A 12,496-nucleotide genomic window follows, 5' to 3' on the forward strand; every position below is an offset into this window, starting at 1 on the left:
GTTGACTCTGGGCTCTTTCATTGGTCTTAATGCTGGGCAAGTGTAGGCCTTGTAGCCTCTGGGGTGCAGGCTAACAACTGGCAGGGCAGCTAGGAGACCCAGAAAACTCTGTGAGCGCATAGATGTAGGGAAATACAAGACAGGGATGGAATGTTGTGGGAGCCATCCTCTAGTATGTGGTGCCTGAGTTTTGAATGTAATTGTCTTCCCAGGACAGGCCTTCTCCCACATCCTCAGCTTTCACCCCTCTCTGATGTACCTGGATTATAGTATTTGATGCAAATTTCCTGAGTTGTATTGTCAACGGGAATCACTACCCCACCTCACCCGCCAAACGGAAGATGTTAACTACCTGATAGTCATAAGCACAGCGCCCCAGGCCTGCTGGAGCCTAAGGACTGGGCAAGTTCACCCCTGTGATACCACCTGCTGTCTCACCATCAGCCCATCAGAGAACTGTGCACAAGCTCATCACAGACCCTGCAACCCCACTACCTCATCTGCCTTTTTAAAAAAAATGCTTTGCCAAAAATCATTGAGTTGAGAAGCTTGAGATCTTTTAGGGCATGAGGCCACCTGGTTTCCTTGCACAGCCCTGCAATAAACCTAGCTCTATTCCAAACTCCCACGTTTCAGCTTGTCTGGCCTCACTGTGTGTTGGGCACATGAACTTGCATTAACATAATCCTGGGGTGATTGTCCATTAACACGTGGGGCCCAAATGTTCCAGGAATGATCCTAAAAGTTGTGGGGAAATCCCAGGGTGGAGGTTGCTGGTGGTGGGGTGTGCGTGTGTGTGTGTGTGTGTGTGTGTGTGTGTGTATGGGGGGGGCGGGGCGTGGATCCACTATTGAGTGTGTTGTGTGGCCGTCCTTGATTAATGGGGGCTACCCAGAGATCTGGGGAACAATGGCTTCTACTGGCTCTGCTGTTGTATCTCAGTGAGACTTTTGTCATTAGTTAAGCTAAATTCCTAGACGGAATCAGTGTTTTTCTTGTGCCTTTGAGATGTAAATGATCTACCTGAGCTCTCCGGAACTCAGGTGATCTCTTAAGAGTCAAGGAGGAAAAGAACTTTGAGGCAAATGCTACAGAAATAATTGTTTTGGGGAATGTCTCAAAAATCGCCTCCAGATTTTGGTAACTTGAAAGTAAACTAAGTTAAACAGAGAGAATTTTTTATCTGTGTCATTTCAAATAGGATAAAATATTGGAGCATTAATTGCTGGGTGGGTCTAAGTTTACCTACCCTAGCCTTCTTAGAAGAAGAAGACTAAGACATAAATTTTCATATCAGGGAATGTCTATTTTGTCTTTCAGATCTGCATTATACATCTGTATTGTCCATTGAGGAAGTGAATGGATTTGAAAGTGAAAATGTCTGAGCTGTGTTTCAGACATCCAAGGCAAAATTAGGTGGCCGTTGCATATGTGATTAAAAAAAAAAATGTTTTTTTTTTTTTTTTTTTCCCATGGGATCTTAGTTCCCACACCAAGAATTGAAGTCACACTCTAGGCAGTGAAAGAGTGCAGTCTTAGCCACTGGACCACCAGGAAATTTCTTATCTGTATGATTTTAGACACATTTCTTGTATTTTTGAGAAGTTGAGTTTTCTGAACTGTATTGCAGGCTAGGACAAAAATCACAGGCAAGTATGGTATTTTCTCAGATGTGCTTACTGCTTTATTTTACTCAGTTGTTTCCATCTCTTGTGTTGTGCTTGTTAGATGTCTTATATTCCAGGACCTTTCCTCAGATGTACAAGATCCCTCTCCCTATTAAACCATTGACATCTCAAAAAACAAATAAATAAAATTTATCAGTTTTTGATTAAGGGTAAAAATATCTAAATATCCAAAACGTCCATTTATGAGCTAATACTGGGTCAGTCTGCCCTAGCCCAATATACTATAGTGCAATGAAATATGTTTTCCCTGAAAGAACTAAGAAGGGATGTTTAGTAGTGAGAATAAATGCTACAAAGATAAACATAGATACAAGAACAAATTAAGATAGAAGTCTTTTTTCTCTTTTTTAAAAAATTGATTTCTTTGAGGTATAGTTGCTAAACTAACAATATTTTGTTAGTTTCTACTGTACAGCAACGTGAATTAACTACACTGGACTCCTCCCTTTTAGACTTCCTTCCTATTCAGGTCACCACAGAGCATTAGTAGAGTACCCTGCGTTATGCAGTATGTTCTCATTAGTGATCTATTTTATATTATTTCTCTTTAAGATATCAATCTGGCATGTCTGAACTCTCTAGGTAATTTGAAAACTTAGGTTCTCTCTACCTTAGAATTCCACCATCTCCTCTCCATTTGTTCTGGGAGAGAATGAATCCTCATTGCATTCATTTTGGGTGATTAATTATCTCCTTTGCACCTAAAGTTGTCCTAACCATGTACTCCTTGGGAGAACTGAGAAAATGGTCATTCAAATAATTCTCTGGAGGAAATTCTCTGGGAACCATATTGAGAAAAGGTGCCCTGGTGCATTGCTGTTGGTCAAAGCTGGCTCAAAGTGCAAAGGTAGGTCATTGCTGTGTTCATGGTCCAATGTGTAGGAAGGGAAAATAACGAAGTACAGGGCACGTAATTTCCCATTAAGAAAACAAGGTCAAAATTGTATTTGCATTTTCACTCAGGCTTCCCTGGTGGCTCAGATGGTAAAGAAACTGCCTGCAATGCAGAAGATCCAGGTTTGATCCCTGAAGATCCCCAGAGGAGGAAATGGCAACCCACTCCAGTATTCTTGCCTGGAGAATTCCATGGACGGGCCATGGGCTACAGTCCATGGGGTTGCAGAGTCGGACACGACTGAGTGACTAACAAACACATTGTCAAGTACTCAGTCTTATGGCTGTGCTTAAGCATTCCCCAGGTGGTGCTAGCGGTAAAGAATCTCCCCGCCAGTGCAGGAGATGTGAGAGTCGCGGGTTTGATGGGTCAGGAAGATCTCCTGGAGTAGAAAATGGCAACCTGTGCCAGTATTAATATTTTTGACTGGGAAATTTCATGAAGAGAGGAGCCTGGAGGGCTACAGGCCACGGGGTCCGAAAGAGTCAGACATGACTGAGCATAAGCATTACAGGAATCAGAAAATGAGACCTCTGCTTAGATGGCTGAGCATCAAGAAGGAAAGGAGAATGTATCTGAGGGTGCAACCAACAGGCACATTGGCTTTGAAGAAGGAATTCATAGGGCCTGGACTCCATCTGAGGCCAGTCCGTGCTGATCGTGCTCGGCTGCCTCTCCAATGGACTCTGAACTCTCTGCTTAGTGCCTATGGGAACCACAATGGAAGGATAAGACCCCCTCCAGACAGGGGAACCTTGAAGATTGTATCCAGGTTACTCATCGCCTAAGAGAAAACATACTCTAATCACCCCTGCCTCCAGACAATATCTATCAGAATGTAACCACAGGCTTATCGGTTATTAACTGGTTGGAATGGAACCACAGGCTTATTGATTATTGACTGTTTGAACACATAACACACAAATGATGGGGTTATTGTGATTGTATTTACCCTTCCTTTGTAAGTCTCAAGGAATTTGGGGTGGTGGGTTCAGACATGTACACATGGGGTATAAAGGATTTTCACAAATGCTGGTTGGGGTCCTTGGCTAAGAGGAGACTCTGCCTTGGGCCCGCCGGTGTAATAAACTGCACTCCACTATCTGCATTGTCCTTCTGAGTGAGTTTGTTTCACGGAAAGCGTGGCTATAACAGCTTTGACTCCTTCCTAATGGGGTATCATGCCATCTTAATGAGAAATCATCAGAGGAGCCCACACTGAGGCACAATCTACAAAATAATTAACAAGCACCCTTAAAAGTATGAAGTCATAAAGACAAGGAAGAACAGGGGAACTGTTACAAATTGGAAGAGACTAAAGAGATAGGACAAAACTACATATAATGTTCAGTCTCACATCAGATCCTGTTGTAGAGAGACAATGGAAAATCTGGTGAAATTCGAATAAGTTCTGTATTCAGTAAATAGTATTGTACTAATGCTATCAAGTACCATGCTATGTACCATAATTTCTTACTATTGATGAATACTTTGTGATTATAAAAGATATTAACATTAGGAGAAGCTGGGTAAAGGGCATATGAGAACTCTATTATTTTCACAGTTTTTTTATAAGTCTAAAGTTATCTTTTAAAAAGCCCATTAAAACACACATGCAGATATATATATATATCTGAATCATATATATATATATATGTCTGAATATATATATATATATACATATATATATATATATCTGAATCACTCTGCTATATAGCAGAAATTAACACAACATTGTATTACACTTCAATAAAGTTTTTTTTTAAAAAGAAAGGAAAAGCCTGTTATGAAGGCTTTTAAGAATAAAACATTCTGGGAAGTCTGTAGTTTGACTTTCATTTTTACTGCTCTTAACTGAGCTCAGTTTCTTACATCAGTGAGCCTGCAAGGCTATCTTGTTTGCTTGCCTGAGTAACTTTTGAAAAACTTTCCTAACTTACTCAACTTCTTGGGCCAGGCAATAATCTGAACTTCCAGGAGACTTGGTTTTGTTGACAATCCAAAGGAGAGAGTCCAGTTTCACAGCTCAGAACTTTCCGGAAGTCTTAGGCTTAATGAGTACATCAACCACCCTCTGGAGATTTGCAAGATTCTAAACATAATTTCACCTGTTGCTCCTGGACTAATTGCAAGCAGGTGCTGAATGAGAAGCTATTAACTTCTCAAGGACTGTAATTTCAGGCTGAGAGTGAAAGAGGGGAGAGGTGACAGCAAGGACTCGAACTTTTCATCCTAACAAAACCCCCTTTAGGAGGTGCAGGTTTGACATCTGGGCTCAGTTTGGCCTCAGGAGACTTGTTGCTCAGCACAATCACAAAGTTGCTAAAGTTTGTTACAGTGATACTTGCTCCTGGTCATTGTTCTATTTCTCCATATCGTGTGCTTCATCCAATACCCTCAACCGTGCCCATACTTGGCCAGCCCATCCTCTAGCTCCTCTATTGAGCACCACAGTGAAATGTCAGAGAAAGAAAAAGTAAGTACACTTCACATATATGTGGAATCTAAAACATAAAAACAAATGAATAAATAGAACAGAAACAGATGCACAGATACAGGGAACAAATGGTAGCTAAGAGTGTGGATAGGGAGGGATTGAGAGGTACAAACTACTATGGGTAAAATAAATAAGATATATTGTGGGCGTGTCTGCTAAGCTGCTTCAGCCATGTCTGACTCTTTGTGACCCCATGGACTATAGCCCACCAGGCTCCTCTGTCCATAGAATTCTCTAGGCAAGAATACTGGAGTTGCCATTCCCTTCTCCAGGGGACCTTCCCAACCCAGGGATCGAACCCACATCTCCTTTGTCTCCTACATTGCAGGTGAATTCTTTACCCACTGAGCCACCAAGAAAGCCCTGTACATACAGCATAGGGGCATAGCAAATTTTTATAATAAATTCAAATGGGGTAAAATCTGTAGTCTATAAAAATATTGAATCTCCATGTTGTACACCTGAAACATATATTATTGTAAATCAACTATACTTCATCTCCCCGCCCCGCCCAAAACCAGTCTGACAGTTGGGTGGAGCGCGAAGTGTGGATGAGTTGAGAGATCATGGTAAAAAATGAGGCTGGATTGCTAAACAGGGACTTAGGAAAATAGGGCTTTATAAATAGTATTAAAAGAGTAACTTAAAAAAAAATATTTATATGGCTGTGCAGAGTCTTAGTTGGGGCATGAAGGAATCTTTAGTTGGGGCATGTGAGATCCAGTTTCTTCACTGGGGATCAGACCCAGGCCCCCTGCGCTGGGTGTGCAGTGGAGTCTTAGCTACCGGAGCACCACGGAAGTCCCAACAATTTAAATTTTTTTTTTTTTTTTCCAAATGAGGAACCAGAGCATGGAAGTGGGAAAACAAGGTTTGCCACAGGAAACCTGTGGCCACAGTGTAGAGAATTAGAGGAGCTCAATATAAAGTCATTATTATTGACACCTAATTAGATATAATCTTGTCATAGTGAAATGGAGCAGGACAGTATGGTCCTTGTTCCCCGCAACCGAGGACCTTTAGTTCTTTCTCAAGGGATGTAGGTAATATTCTGAGCCATATCCTATGAGCTGTTTTAGAGATACTAAAACACCAGGTGGAGAAGTTAACTACATGATGACCCGACTGTACCCAGAACATGAGCTGCCACAGTTCTGAGAATTGGCTCCAAAGAAATGGGAACAAATAGACCCTGGAACTTGGAAGATGACTGTCAGAACTGATTGTGCTGTTTCTGCATGTAGCCCCCTCCTTCTGTCTATAAAAGCTCTTGCCCCACTGGTTGCCAGTGGTCAGGTGGGGGAGTAGGCCTTTGGACAGATGTCCACCACCCATCCCCACCCCAGTTGCCGGCATTTGAAATAAAGCAAACTTTCCTTTCCACTAACCTGGCATGTTTATTGACTTTTGAGCAGTGAGCAGCTGGACCGCAGACACTCTTTTGGTACCAATAGGAGTTGGAGGGATGATGGAGAGAACTAGACAGATATTAGACCTGAGCAGAATTTATGTACACACAGCAATTCATAACACGATAGGTATTTAATTTCTACAGAGAAGATATGATTTAGATATTTCTGAAACAGACCATGAAAATAATTTCATTTGCATCTTGTATTGTTGTCAAAGATTATAGATGCTGCTGCTGAAATTGAGCCTCTGTGCACTGACACAGACTTGAATCTCAGAGACAAGAGTTTTGGGTGAAGTAGAAATAGGTTTATTGTTAAGTCAAAGGGGGCCACTGTGGGCTAATGCCCTTAAAACTGTGTGCCCCAGTAGGGTTTTATAGTATTGTTTCAAGGAGCAGGTCGTGATGAGCTCATAGATATTCTTCTGAATGGTTGGTGGTGAGATCACTGGAAATCAGTATCAGGCTTCTGGTTCCAACCGATCTAGGGTGGTGTCATGGTGGTGGTGGTGGTGCTCAGTCATGTCCAACTCTTTGGGACCTAATGGATTATATCTCACCAGTTTCCTCTGTCCGTGAAGTTTTCCAGGCAAGAATACTGGTGTGTGTTGCCATTTCTTACTCCAGGGGATCTTCTCAACACAGGGATCGAACGTGAGTGTCTTGCATCTCCTGCATTGGCAGGCAGATTCTTTTACCACCGGGCCATCTGGGAAGCATGTGCTTCTGGGCAGCATACAGTTTTCTCCCTCCTGGAGGGAGTTTCAGCATCTGCACAACAACTCAAAAGACATGACTCAGAAAGCTGTCTATAATTCTAGAGGAAGAACTAAAGATCCTTGACTTCATTGAATGCCTAAATTATTATTTTTGTCTTGCTTGACTGATTTCCTTTCTGCATTTTCTCGCCTCTATGATTAAATTTATTCTTTGACTAAAGTTTGGTAGCTCATATGGTAAAGAATCTGCCTGCAATGCAGGTTCACTTTGGTATTAAGGAAACTTTAGAAGATCTTATTTTAAGAATCCAGTGAAGAAACCCCGGGTCGATTCCTGGCTTAGGAAGATCCCCTGGGGAAGGAATAGGCTACCCACTCCAGTATTCTTGGGCTTCTCTGGTGGCTCAGATGGTAAAGAATCCACCTGCAATGTCAGAGACCTGGGTTCAATTTCTGGGCTGGCAAGATCCCCTGGAGAAGGGCATGGCAACCTACTCCAGTATTCTTGCCTGGAGAATCCCTTGGACAGAAGATTCTGACAAGCTATGGTCCATGGGGTCACAAACAGTTGGACACGACTGAGTGGCTAAGCACAGCAGTTTTTCTACATATAGAAGGCAGGTAGAGAACATGGGTGGGGGTCTGTTCTGGGAAGGCCTCATAGGGTCCTGCTCAGTGACTGCATCTGGGATCATCTAAAACAAGGGTCCCCAACCTCCAGGATCTAACGCCTGAAGATCTGAGGTTGAGGTGATATAATAATAATAGAAATAAAGTGCACAGTAAGTGTAATGCGCTTGAATCATCCCCAAATCATCTCCTTCCCTCTCGTCCATGGAAAAATTGTCTTCCGCAAAATCGGTCCCTGGTGCCAAAAAGGTTGGGACTAGTGTTCTAAAGCATAAGCCATAGTTAGCATGAGAGAAGGAGTTTAAGATGAGGAGCACACCAGTCACTGGAGTTAACCCTGCCAATTCACTTTGTTGACTCTGGATAGTGTTCCAAACACCTACATCTGTTAAAAGGAATTTTCAGGCTGCCACTCAGAGTGAAAGTGAAAGTCACTCAGTTGTGTCCGACTCCTTGCGACCCTATGACCTGTAGTCCGTCAGGATCCTCTGTCCAAGGAATTCTCCAGGCAAGAATACTGGAGTGGGTAGCTATTCACTTCTCCAGGGGATCTTCCCAACCCAGGGTTCAAACTCAGGTCTCCCATATTGTAGGCAGGTTCTTTACCATCTGGGCCACCAGGGAAGCCCCAAACTAGTGGTAATATTTGCTAATGCTAATGCTTCTTTAAAACATCTGCATTGAGGTTCACTTCAGTATTAAGGAAACTTTAGAAGATCTTATTTTCAGAATGCTGTGAGGAGTAGCAGCTACTATACTAATACACTAAAGAAACTACACTATTTGATTATTTGTAATTTTCCACAGTGTCCCTTCCTGTATCATTTGCCTTATGTAAATTCTCTTAATGTTAATCTTAAGTTGCATGTGTACTTAGTCACTCAGTCATGTCTGACTCAGTCCATGGAATATTCCAGGCAATAATACTAAGGTGGGTGACCATTTTCTACTCCAGAGGATCTTCCCAACCCAGGGATTGAACCCGAGTGTCTTGCATCTCCTGCATTGGCAGGCAGATTCTTTACTATTAGGCCACCAGTCAGTTAAATGGAAAATAATAGCCTTTAAAATTTCATTATGATGGGACATCAAAACTGGTAGAGTGAAATGCCCTCAGATGCCTTACTAAGAAATATTTTGAAACTTTAAAATTTTTTCTTTAGGAAATAGTGATTACCCACATGAGAAGAAAGCAGGCTCATTATATTTCCAAGTTTTATTTTTCTAAGATGCAAATTATCTATGTTCCCATATTCTGGGAATGTGAAATAAGGATAAAAATGTATCGCTTCAATATAAGACCACCTTAGGCCTCTTGGCATGCATTTCATAACCAGTGACGATCATCAGGGCTATGGTGGAGATATTAGACAGACACTGATTTCCTTACACAGAGTTACATATGCATTGATAGTGTACAGGAATAACATAATACAGGAAGTCATTATAACCACTGAGACTGTTGCCACAAGTATGACAGACATTATCTTTTCCTGTGGCCACATCGCCACTCATGTATAAGGCCCACGACACATGTGGGTACTGCACCAAATGGAGTTTTTAATCAGTGGTAGGTGATAGTGAATAAGAATGACCAAGATCACCTGTACAGAAAACTGTGCAAAAAAATAGACAAGATGCATTGTCAACAGGGGCTTTTCCCTGGATAAGTCAAAAATTTTGTCTTCTTTTGTCTTAAAACAGTCTGCTTTGTGGTCGGTGTTTGTGGAGTTCTCTTCTGAAGATTATTTCTTACACATTTTGGTTTGCTATGCACAGTCTGCAAGACAAAAAACTCAATCACAAAAAAGAGGGAGGAAAAGGCAAAGCCAGCCAAACACCAAACCCTAGGAGAGATCTAGTGAAGTGATTCTCATGACACTCTGCTACACAGGTTTTAGAGGTATTCCTGTGGCGCTGGAAGTCTTTGACCAGATCAAGCCAGGTCATTTATACTACAAACACGACCGACATATAAACAAAGATAATACTGAACCACAGTGGTCGCCCTGCATTAGCCATCTTGGACTCTAGGGAAGACAAAAGCAAAGCAACATCATGAGGAAAGGATAGACCATATTTTATGACCTTTCTAAAGTCTCTTGCTTGCTTGCTAAGTTGCTTCAGTCTTGTCCGACTCTTTGCAACCCCATGGACTGTAGCCCACCAGGCTCCTCTGTCCATGGGGATTCTCCAGGCAAGAATACTGGAGTGGGTAGCTCTCCCCTTCTCCAAGGGATCTTCCCTACCCAGGGATCGAACTGGGGTTTCCTGCATTATGCGTGAATTCTTTACTGTCTGAGTCACCAGGGAAATCTGTCCAAAAGAAATACACTCATTTAAAAATCTTTGCTATTCTTCCATTTACTGACCCCTTCTAATTTTTCCCCGATTAGTCCTTCTTCCTCACCCATTTCATTCCCCAAACTCTCCCCACAGTTTATTTATTAATCCTTCTGCATAGCTATCTATTCTATTTGCTCTCATCACACAGTCTCAAGTGCCATTTACCTCTTTGGGCTTCCCTGGTGCTCAGATGGTAAAGACTCCGCCTGGAATGAGGGAGACCTAGGTTCGATCCCTGGGTAGGGAGGATGCCCTGGAGAAGGGACGGCTACCCACTCCAGAGTTCTGGCCTGGAGAATCCCATGGACTGTATATGGAGTCGCAAAGAGTCGGACACGACTGAGCGACTTTCACTTTCATAATCTATATGCCAACCTGTGTCAGTCATCCTACTCCAGCCAGCAGTATGGTTCCAGCTGCCATAGAACTCCCACGGGAGTCTGGATATAAGTGCTTAGAGTTCAGTCTTCATCATCTCTCTGAGATGAGTTCACTGAACTGACGAGTGTCGTTTTAGGCCCTTCCTGAAGCCCACTTTTCCAAAGCCCATCACCTGTTTCAAAATCCACTTCTGGGAGACGTCAGGCTTCCACGGCCGGAGCGGTGGCGGCACACTTGGTTTGAGCGCTCACTGCAGGGAGCAGGTTTCCTCGGCCGGCCGTCCAGCCTTCTGCCGCAGTCGCCGGGCTGCGTCGCTCTAGCCCGGATGCGCCTGCGCGTTCCTCGCCTCTTACCGCGGTGACTGCCGGTCCCCTCACAGTCGGCCGCACACACCATGAGGAAGAAAGACAAGAAGTCCTTCAACCGGACCCTGGCCGAGTGGAAGCTCTTCATCTACAGCCGGGCCACCGGAGAGTTCCTGGGGCGCACCGCCAAGAATTGGGGTTTGATCTTGTTCTTCTACCTTGTCTTTTATGGGTTCCTGGCTGCACTCTTTTCATTCACTGTGTGGCCATGCTTCAGACTCTGAACGATGAGGTTCCAAAATATCGTCAGATTCCTAGTCCAGGACTTAACGGTTTTTCCAAAACCAGTGTCGGAGTTGCATTTTTCGTTCAGCCTGTCTGATTCAGAATCCTATCAAGGGTACACTGATGACCTCAGGAAATTTCTAAAGCCATATGGCTTAGAAGAACAGAAGAATCTCACATTGTACCAGTGGAAACTTTTTTTGAGCAGAAGTGTCCAGAATACACAGTATACCAGTTTCCTCTTGCCTTACTTGAAGCCTGCAGTGGTGTGGATGATCCCACATTTGGCTACCAAACAGGAAACCCTTGTATTCCTGTGAAAATGAGCAGAATAATTGGATTAAAGTGTCATGGAGAACCAAAGATAGACTGCATTGCAAAGAGTGAAAGCACAGTAGTTCTATCAACTTATCCTCCCAATGAAAAGATAGATTTAAAATATTTTCCATATTGTGGAAAAATACTGCATGGGAGCAACCTGCAGCCAACTAGTTGCCATCCAGCTGAGCTTTGGTAGTGATGGTTATGTAAAAGAAGTAATGGGTGAGTGCAAGATTGATGGATACCCAGCCTAAAAACCCAGAGTGACCATGACAAGTTTTCAGGACGAGTTACATTCAAGATCACAGTGCATGCATAGCAGGAGTTAGGATGTCTTCATAGAGTAAATGTTGTGTTGTCTGTCTTCATTTTGTATCAATCGGACCTGCCATTCCAGAATTATGAGACCGCCTTGGAGAAGGGTGGAGGGGTACCTCACTGGGATACCATAGTGTGCTTCTAGATAATAGCGGTCCATGTCCTTCAAAGTAACTACCTGTTGCCTCTGCTGCCTTTTGAACCATGAACAGTCACCAGATAGGGACTATGAACACCTGATTATGAACTTGTAGTTTGGGGGTCTTGTCCAGTTTTTATGTGGCTTAATTGCCAAGTGTCTAAAGCTTAATGTGGTGCGCTATGTAAATATTTCATAGATTTAACACTGGTTAACGGTCATAGTTTGATGCCAGCAAAGTTTTAAGGGATAAAATGCTACTGACTAACATCAAATGACTTTATAGCTGCAAGAAATTCAGTGTGTGGAAAAATTCTGTATGTGAGGAGGAAAAAAGAAAATAAAAGTGGATTTGAAAGGTTAACAAAATCCATTTCTGATTAATCAGTCAAGATGGGTGGATCAATATATAATTCTCTCCTTCTGGGAGACCAGCTGAAGTTTCTTACTTGCATCATATTCAAATTTGAAGTATTCATTGATTCACAGATATTTTCAGTGTTGACACCGTTTTGGGTATAGAGAAATGAATGAGGCAGTTCTTGCCTTTAATTACAAATC

At 42.7% G+C, this 12,496-nt stretch overlaps 1 pseudogene; it reads left to right on the forward strand.

Annotated features, from left to right (window-relative positions):
• Positions 1 to 10,961: 10,961 nt before the first annotated feature.
• On the forward strand, positions 10,962 to 11,797 carry LOC136160037 (sodium/potassium-transporting ATPase subunit beta-3 pseudogene; annotated as a pseudogene).
• Positions 11,798 to 12,496: the final 699 nt, after the last annotated feature.

Source organism: Muntiacus reevesi, chromosome 1 (assembly GCF_963930625.1).
Source record: "Muntiacus reevesi chromosome 1, mMunRee1.1, whole genome shotgun sequence".
In the NCBI taxonomy this organism is placed as follows: Eukaryota; Metazoa; Chordata; class Mammalia; order Artiodactyla; family Cervidae; genus Muntiacus; species Muntiacus reevesi.